Here is a 7,403-nt window from a genome sequence, read left to right on the forward strand (position 1 = left end):
CAGGCTGGCAGGTCACGGAGGAGATTGTGCAGGGTGAGGTCAGAGCCAAGGCCTGTTGGCTTTGGACGTGCAGAGTTTGGATTTTATTCTGAGCATCCTGGAGAGCATGCATCTTTCAAAGTTGGCCAAGTGAAAGCCCACACACAGCTTTTCCTTTGGAAAATGGGGATGAAACATGGTCTTGGTGTGTGTGTGTGAGAGAGAGAGTGAGAGAGGGAGAGAGAGAAATTTCACATCTTGATCTTTGCCTCAGGTTGACTTGCAGGCCTTTCCATCCAGCATCTGTGCTAGGAAGGCCCAGCTCCCTGAGGGTCTCACCAGAATTCCTTCTTTCCAAGGAATTCAGGCTTCCTCCAGCTAAGTTCTTCCCAGGGCCCCGATAGAAGCCGTATGTGAAGCTGAGTAACTCTCGTGGTTTTACGCTTCATTTCCCTGGGATTCCATTAGCAACATCAAGCACTTCTGTCTTTATTTGACAGAATTTTCTGCCCTGTTCTGCCTGGAACAGAAGGAAAACGAAAGGGGAGAAGCGGCTCTGGGACCTGGGCTGGGAGCGACGGAGTGGCCCTTCCAGGGCTTCGGGAGTTCAGCAGAGGAAGAACCTCTCAAAACCTGACAGATGGAAGCCATCTTCCTGAGGGGTCATCGGTCAGCCCCATGTGTGCTGGCTCCTGCTCCAAGCCTCCTGGCCTCTGTCTAATTGATTTAGAAATAACTTTATCGGGTAGATGCCTAGAGACCACGTAAGCCAGAGAAAGGAAGCCATTTGCCCAAAGTCACACAGCTGCTCAGTGCCAGGGTTTGGCTGTGAACCCAGTTTGCCTCCCAGGCCGCCCTTAGCACACAGTGGAGTCTCTCAGAAAGGAATTAGCACCCTCCCAAAGTCCACTATGAAACCAGTATCTCCTGTGTGTGGTTCTCTGGGATGACTGGTGCCATTTCTCACTTTGGAGATGAACTCACTTAGATCGTGGTCTAGTCCACAAGCTGGGGACAGAGTGAGGTGTTTGGGAAGCACTTGTATGCTGGTGAAAGGATTTTGACCCTTTTGCTAAGCCACACGCTAGTTTAGACTACATCCAGCTTTTCTTGGAACCATCCGGGGCATAGTATGTCTTCAACTAATGTTGGGTGGGTGGGTCAATAAATGGCTGACCATCATGTGGGAGTGCTGGCTGCATTCCTTTCCCTCCTATCATTTAAAGGCCTGATGCTCCACCTTCAGGAAGCCTTCCTGGGTTAATGGAAGAAGGAATGGATTCTTTAGCCTTGAACAGTGTTGTTGGACTCATTGGTCATTCCAGTAAAGGTCTCAGAACTGAGTCTCATTGGCCTAACTTGGGTCACAGGACCCTCAATCTAACCCAATCAACTTCTATTCTGGGTGGGGAGTGATGCTCTATCTGCCCAGCCTGGCTCACCTGCTCATGAGAGAGCCAGAGCTGGGCCAGGTCCCCCAACCACATGGACCATGGCAGGTGGAGGGATGCTTTCCAGAGGAGAATCAGGGTGTTGCTACCAGGAGAAGGAAAAGTTGATGCTGAGCAGAGCAAAAGAGCAGTGAGCCTCATGGACTGAAAACCCAGAATGTTCCTATCTTCCTTTCAGAACCACAGAGAGCTGGGGAACCATGCATGCCAAATTCATTTCTGTATTACTCTCACGCAGAGTGAGGGCTTTGTAAATATTTGTTGAGTGAATGAAAGAATAAATGAATAGTGAATGAGTGGACCTCCTGAAAGCAAAAGGTGTTATCACAGTGGGAAGAAAGCAGCGACCCCAACATGAGTTGCAGGGAATGGCCCCAGGCCGCATGCTCTGCAGGGACTGGCCTGCAAGACAAGCTGGGGAAGCCAGGCTGTGTGCAGAGTGACAGGGCCACAGCACGCTGGACTGCACCCCTGCCGAAGGCACCTGGGCATGCAGTTTGGCGGGAGGCTGCATGAGCTTGCACACGGCCACTAGTCTGAGGGCTCAGGGTGCAGCTCAGTGTGAAATGAGGGGCTGCTCTTCTCAAATGTATCAGCCTTGGCCAGTGGCCCTGGTCCTGAAGGAACTTTCAAGGCAACAGATGGATCTCTAGTGATAGGGGAGAGCTGGGCATGATAATTTCCTCGCTCCTTGGAAACTCAGCTGTCACCAGCTCAGAATGGAAAATTATTGAGTAGCATTTCTCTTGATTTAGGGGGTTCGTGGCTGGAGGCCTGCATGACATCCGGGAGAGGTGAGGGGGCAGCCTGCCTTCCCCGGTGGTTGGCCTGGCTGGTGTGGGGCTCCCTGGGCCCCTGACAGCACTGCTGGGAATGTTAACAGTGACCAAATCTATAATTCTTTTGTTTTCAGGGCAGGGAGCTGCAATAAGCAATCTTTAATATTTGGAAAGGGTAGTGGGAAGGGGCCGTGCAAGTCTGAAGGCCAAATAAGTCAGCTTTGAGATGCTTTTCATCCAGATCCCATGATTGAGCTTCCCATATGCAGGGAGCGGCTTTTCCACAGCTCCTTGGTCTTTTAAAATGAGAGGCACATGGAGGGTGGAACAATTCGTTGGTCCCCAAAGGACCTACTGGGAAAGAAACATCCCAGGCTCTCGGCTCACGGAGAAAAACCATCCCATTTTTTTTCCAAGAAACTCTGTCTAGCCATGCTTCTCCTTGTGGGGAGGGGGTGCTGTAGCTACCACTGTGCTCAGCACCCCGAACAAATCATCTCATCTAACTGTCCAAACAGCCCTAGGTGCCAAGGCTTCTGCCTTCCTGTTTTACAGACAAAAACGCAGCTCCATGTGGCTGACCTGAGGTCATGAGAAGGTCGTGCCAAGGTGGAATTCAGGTCTGCCTGGCTCCAGAGCCCACGCCCAGCACCTCCGTCATGTTAATTTTGGGGGACTCTACTAATGTCATCCGTGATGATCTTAGTTAAGCCCACTCAGCTGGGAGCACCTTGTAAGCAAGTCCTCGGAGGACAAACCCAGCAGTGCCCCTGGAAGGGGAGTGTGACCCAGTCATTGACAGAGCAACTACTATATGTTGAGGCATGGCCAGCAAGACACAAGGCCCCTGCATCATGGCAGACAGTAGACTCATATGAGGGATGGTCAGGGAAGGCCTCTAGGAGGAGGTGACAATGAAGCAGAGAAACCGTCTGGAAGGAGTGTCGTAGGGAAAGGGACCAGTAAGGCAAGACTGGGGGTGGGAGTGTGTCCGGTGTGTTCACAGCACAGCAGGAGGAGGGAGGGGCAGGAGTGCAGCGGGAACCAGAGGGTGCCACCAGGACATGGGATGTGGCAGGCTCTAATCTAATCTATTGAGTCCTGGAGCGTTCCCATGTGGGCCACCTCAGCGGCTCCCTCTGGTTCCGAAATGCTCAGGTCCCTGAGGGCTGCGGTTGGAGAGCTGCCGTTCCCTCAGGCTAGAAGCATTCATTTGGGCCCTCCGAGCTTCAGCCACGGAGAAGGTTCTGAGTTGGCCTTTCCTTTTAATGTCGGGACTGGAGGGCTCCCACCAGCTGGGTGGTCTCATTCCCCCATCCCTGTGGTCGCCTGGAACGGGAGGATTCTGAGGCTCTTCTCCCGGAATTTCTACAGACCGTCTCCATGTGACACACGCACAGAGGGCCAGCCAGGGCTTTCTTCTCTCTGTTCCAGGGACATTCACCATTGAGAACATTTTCTTTCTTTCTGATTTTTTTGGGTCTCTCCATAACCGCTGATCTCCAGTTGGCTCTACTTTCTTTCCTCTGGTGGGAAAGGCTCTAGGAATGTTTTTGGCACACTCTCTCACGCGTTTTTATTTTTAAAGGTGCAACAAGCCACCAGTCAAAGAATGAAGTAGAAAAGAGAGAGTGAGGAAGGAGGGGAGGTGACTGTCCTGGCATTCCAGGAAGCCACACCCCCATTCCAGGAAGCCACTCCCCCATTACAGGAAGCCACTCCCCCATTCGATTTCTTGGTTTGTCCCCTCCTCAATGGAAACATCAATTCTTGACCCTCAGGAGGGTCCCGATTGACAGAAGGAGGGCCGGTCATGTAGCAGCAAGGCAAGGGTGTAAAAGAAGGGAGGGAGGAGAGAAATCTCTCTAGCTCAGTTTCTCAGCCTCCGCACTATGGACTTCCGGGGCCGACAGGTCTCTGTTGTGGGGCTGTCCTGCGCATCGTCAGGTGTTCAGCGGCACCCTTGGTCTGAACCCATGAGATGCCAGTAGCACCACTACCCCCAGAACTGTGACAACCACAAACGGCTCCAGACACTGCCAGATGTCCCCCCTAGGGCAAAATCACCCAGGTTGAGACCAGGGCTCTTCACATCCGAGACCCTGGATGGTGTCCCCATGCTGGTCACTGTCTGGCCAGGCGCCCTTTAGAAAAGCTCTTGGTGATTCAAGGGCTGGAGCTCAGTGACACTGCGGGGAACCAGGGAGTGACTTTGGCTCAAAGCTGGTGCAAGGCGGCCCCCCCGGGTGTCATCAGTGGGGAGGCCTCTCTCATGATTCAGGCGGGGGTGTCGCCTCCTCTGAACACTCAGAAAGGCAAGAGGGTCATGGAGGAGCCTTCAGGAGCCCCTTGGTCCTGCTGGAGCATCAGCCCCTTTCCATGAGAGGTGTGTCGACCAGGGCCAGCAGTGCAGGGAGAGGGCCTGCGTGCTTTGAGCACATCTGGTCCTGTCGGGAGCGTGTGGCCCTGAGGAAAGCTGGGTGGGAGCTGGGCCATCTTTGAGAAAACGCCCTCATGGCTCCCCAACTGTGGTGGGTACAGCCTGAACTTTACTTTTCTTACATTTTGATGTTTAACTTGTTTCCTGGTTCTTGGCTCTGGAAAAAGTGGAAAAACATATACAGGGACCATAGTGTTGGTGTCTTGGTCAGAGAGGAGGAAAGATTTCACAGTCACTGAGAGAAAACACTGGTTGACATGTGGTCTAATAAATCACGCCCACATTTATGCATTTTCGGGTGTGGATCTATATGGTATTTTTTCTTTCTCAAGAAGAGAGTTTAAACTCTGGATTCCCTGACAAGGCCCCATTAAATAGGGCCTTTCTCCTGCCTGCTGAGGGCTGCTTTCATAGCATGTTTGACAAACAGAACCTGCGGCCCCTTCCCCCTCCGATGGGAGGGCGGGAGCTGCAGCCCAGGGTGAGAGTCTCAACTCTGAAGGTCATGGGGGGGGGGGGGACGAGCGGGGTTTCCTTGCACAAAGTTCATGAAATTAGAGACAGGGAAAGTGCTTTCCTGAGCAGAGGGCATGGTACCCTTAGCAGGTAGGTGAGTGCCAGGCACATTGTAGGTACTTGGTAGGGACAGAAAGAATGACTTCTTGTGCCCAGATTGGCGAGAGGGTTGACCTTGGACTTCGGCACCGTTCCGGTCTCCCATCTGGCAGCCAGATTCTTCTCCCCCTCACGCCCTTATCCCCTCTTTCTTAATCTAGCTTGTAGTCACTGGGCTATAAAATGACTGCTGAATAAACTATCGATCAAATAACAAATATTTTTAACATCTATCATGTATATGCCACTGGGTTAAGACCTAGAAAATGTATGGGGCTTTGGGGAGGGAGAATGAGGTTCTCAGTTATGAAGGATGGTAAATCCATGGCATGTCTGCCCCCACACTTCCCTCCCGGCTCCTGGCAGACATTGCCAATCAATCACTGCACATGTAGCTTCCGGGTTCTGTTTGACACAGAGTCTGGGCTGGTCCTCCTTGGGAAGGTCTATCCGTATGTAGCTCTGGGAGATCAGGGGTCACCAGCCTGACATGTGCCACATCAATCCTAGTGAGCAGTGGCGTAACAGAGACATCATGCTACACTGCCCTATTCTGCATATCTTGAGAGGATTACAAACCCACCCATCATAATGTCAAGAACCTTAAGAGGCAAAGCCAGAGGGGATGGTGGCCAGATGAGGCCATGGCAAGAGGGCCAGGCTTTCTGTTGGTGTTGCTGCTCATCTCCACCAAGGCCACCCTGACAGACTTCCTGGAGGAGGTGATGTGCCAGTGGGTTAGTTGTCTCACCTCTGTTAGGGCATCAGTCTTTGATCAAATGGTATCTCTGTGTCCTCTCATCTTCTTCTAAGGACACCACGTCATTGGATTTAGGCTCTGCCCTAAGTCCCGGATAATTTCATCTCAAGATCTAATTAATTAATTACATCGGCAAAGATCTTATTTCCAAATAAGGCCATTGAGGTTCCAAGCGGATGTGAAATCTTGGGGGCAGGGGAGGGGACACTACAGCGGTCATTAGGGCAGTGGCTGGCTGTGGGCAGGTGTACCTGGGTGTCCAGTGCTGCCCTCAAATCCAGACGCCCCAGAGGAGAAGGCAACATGAGGAGCCAGACCCCTCGCCATGCTCATTGCTCTGGTGGGTGTCACAGCCACGCACCACCTTGCCCCACCTCAGGAGAACAACTCAGGGGGCTGTACACGCCCCATGGTCCAAGATGGCTTCAGATGGAGGTAAGGTTGGAGGTGAGGTTGCCTTGGATTCTACCATTATGGTGGATTTTTGCTAGGAGGTGTGTGTTTGTGTGTGTGTGTGTGTGTGTGTGTGTGTGTGTGTGTGTGTGTGTCTGGGTTTAACTTGTTTTGTTCCTTAAAAGGCACACGGGGCAGGAAAGCGTCTTTAGGTCCTTGTAACCACCACAGGCTGACAGAGGATCCATTGTCTGTGGGGCCAAGGGCCCCCTGGGGAAATGCAGGTCTCTCTCCTTCTGGGGCCTGGGGCTGGTCTCAGCTGTCCCTAAATCCGGCTTTTGCTGGGAAGTGGGCTGCAGAATGGACCCCGTGAGACTCATAAACCCCAGACAGGAATGCAGCATGGTTTAAAAGGCTAGGTTTTGAATGGAATAATATACAGCCTGGGAGATAAGCTTCCTCCTATTCTAGGCCTGCGTTGCTGTAACAAAGCCCACAGATGGGGTCATTGTGACAAGGAGAGACCTAATGACCTAATTGCGTGCGGGCCTGCCTGCCTGCCAGGGCTCAGCAAGCAGCGACAGACAAGCCCGAGTCTCTGCCCTCATGAAGCCCCCCCATTTACAGGGGAGAACAACATGAAAACAGGGTGCTGGGGGGTTAGGGGGTGTGGAGCAAGTCACAAAGGGAGCAGGGAACTCAGGTGTGAGAGGTCTGGAAGGAAGGCTTAGGAATATACCAGCCACTACCCATGGTCCCATCCTGGTTCCTCACCACCTCCCTGATCCATGACAACCATGACAGCCCCCTTCACCGGGCTCTGGGGTCCCCCAGTACCTCCACACAGGCTTCACACAGGGACCAGAGGGAGCTTTGAAAACTCAGGTGACAGAGTTGACACAGGCAGAGCTCTAGCAGGTGGTCCAATGATAACTGTCGTATTGAAAATGACAAGGGCATTTCACATATACTTTTCAGTATTTGAT

Source organism: Rhinolophus sinicus, linkage group LG13 (genome assembly GCF_036562045.2).
Source record: "Rhinolophus sinicus isolate RSC01 linkage group LG13, ASM3656204v1, whole genome shotgun sequence".
NCBI lineage: Eukaryota > Metazoa > Chordata > Mammalia > Chiroptera > Rhinolophidae > Rhinolophus > Rhinolophus sinicus.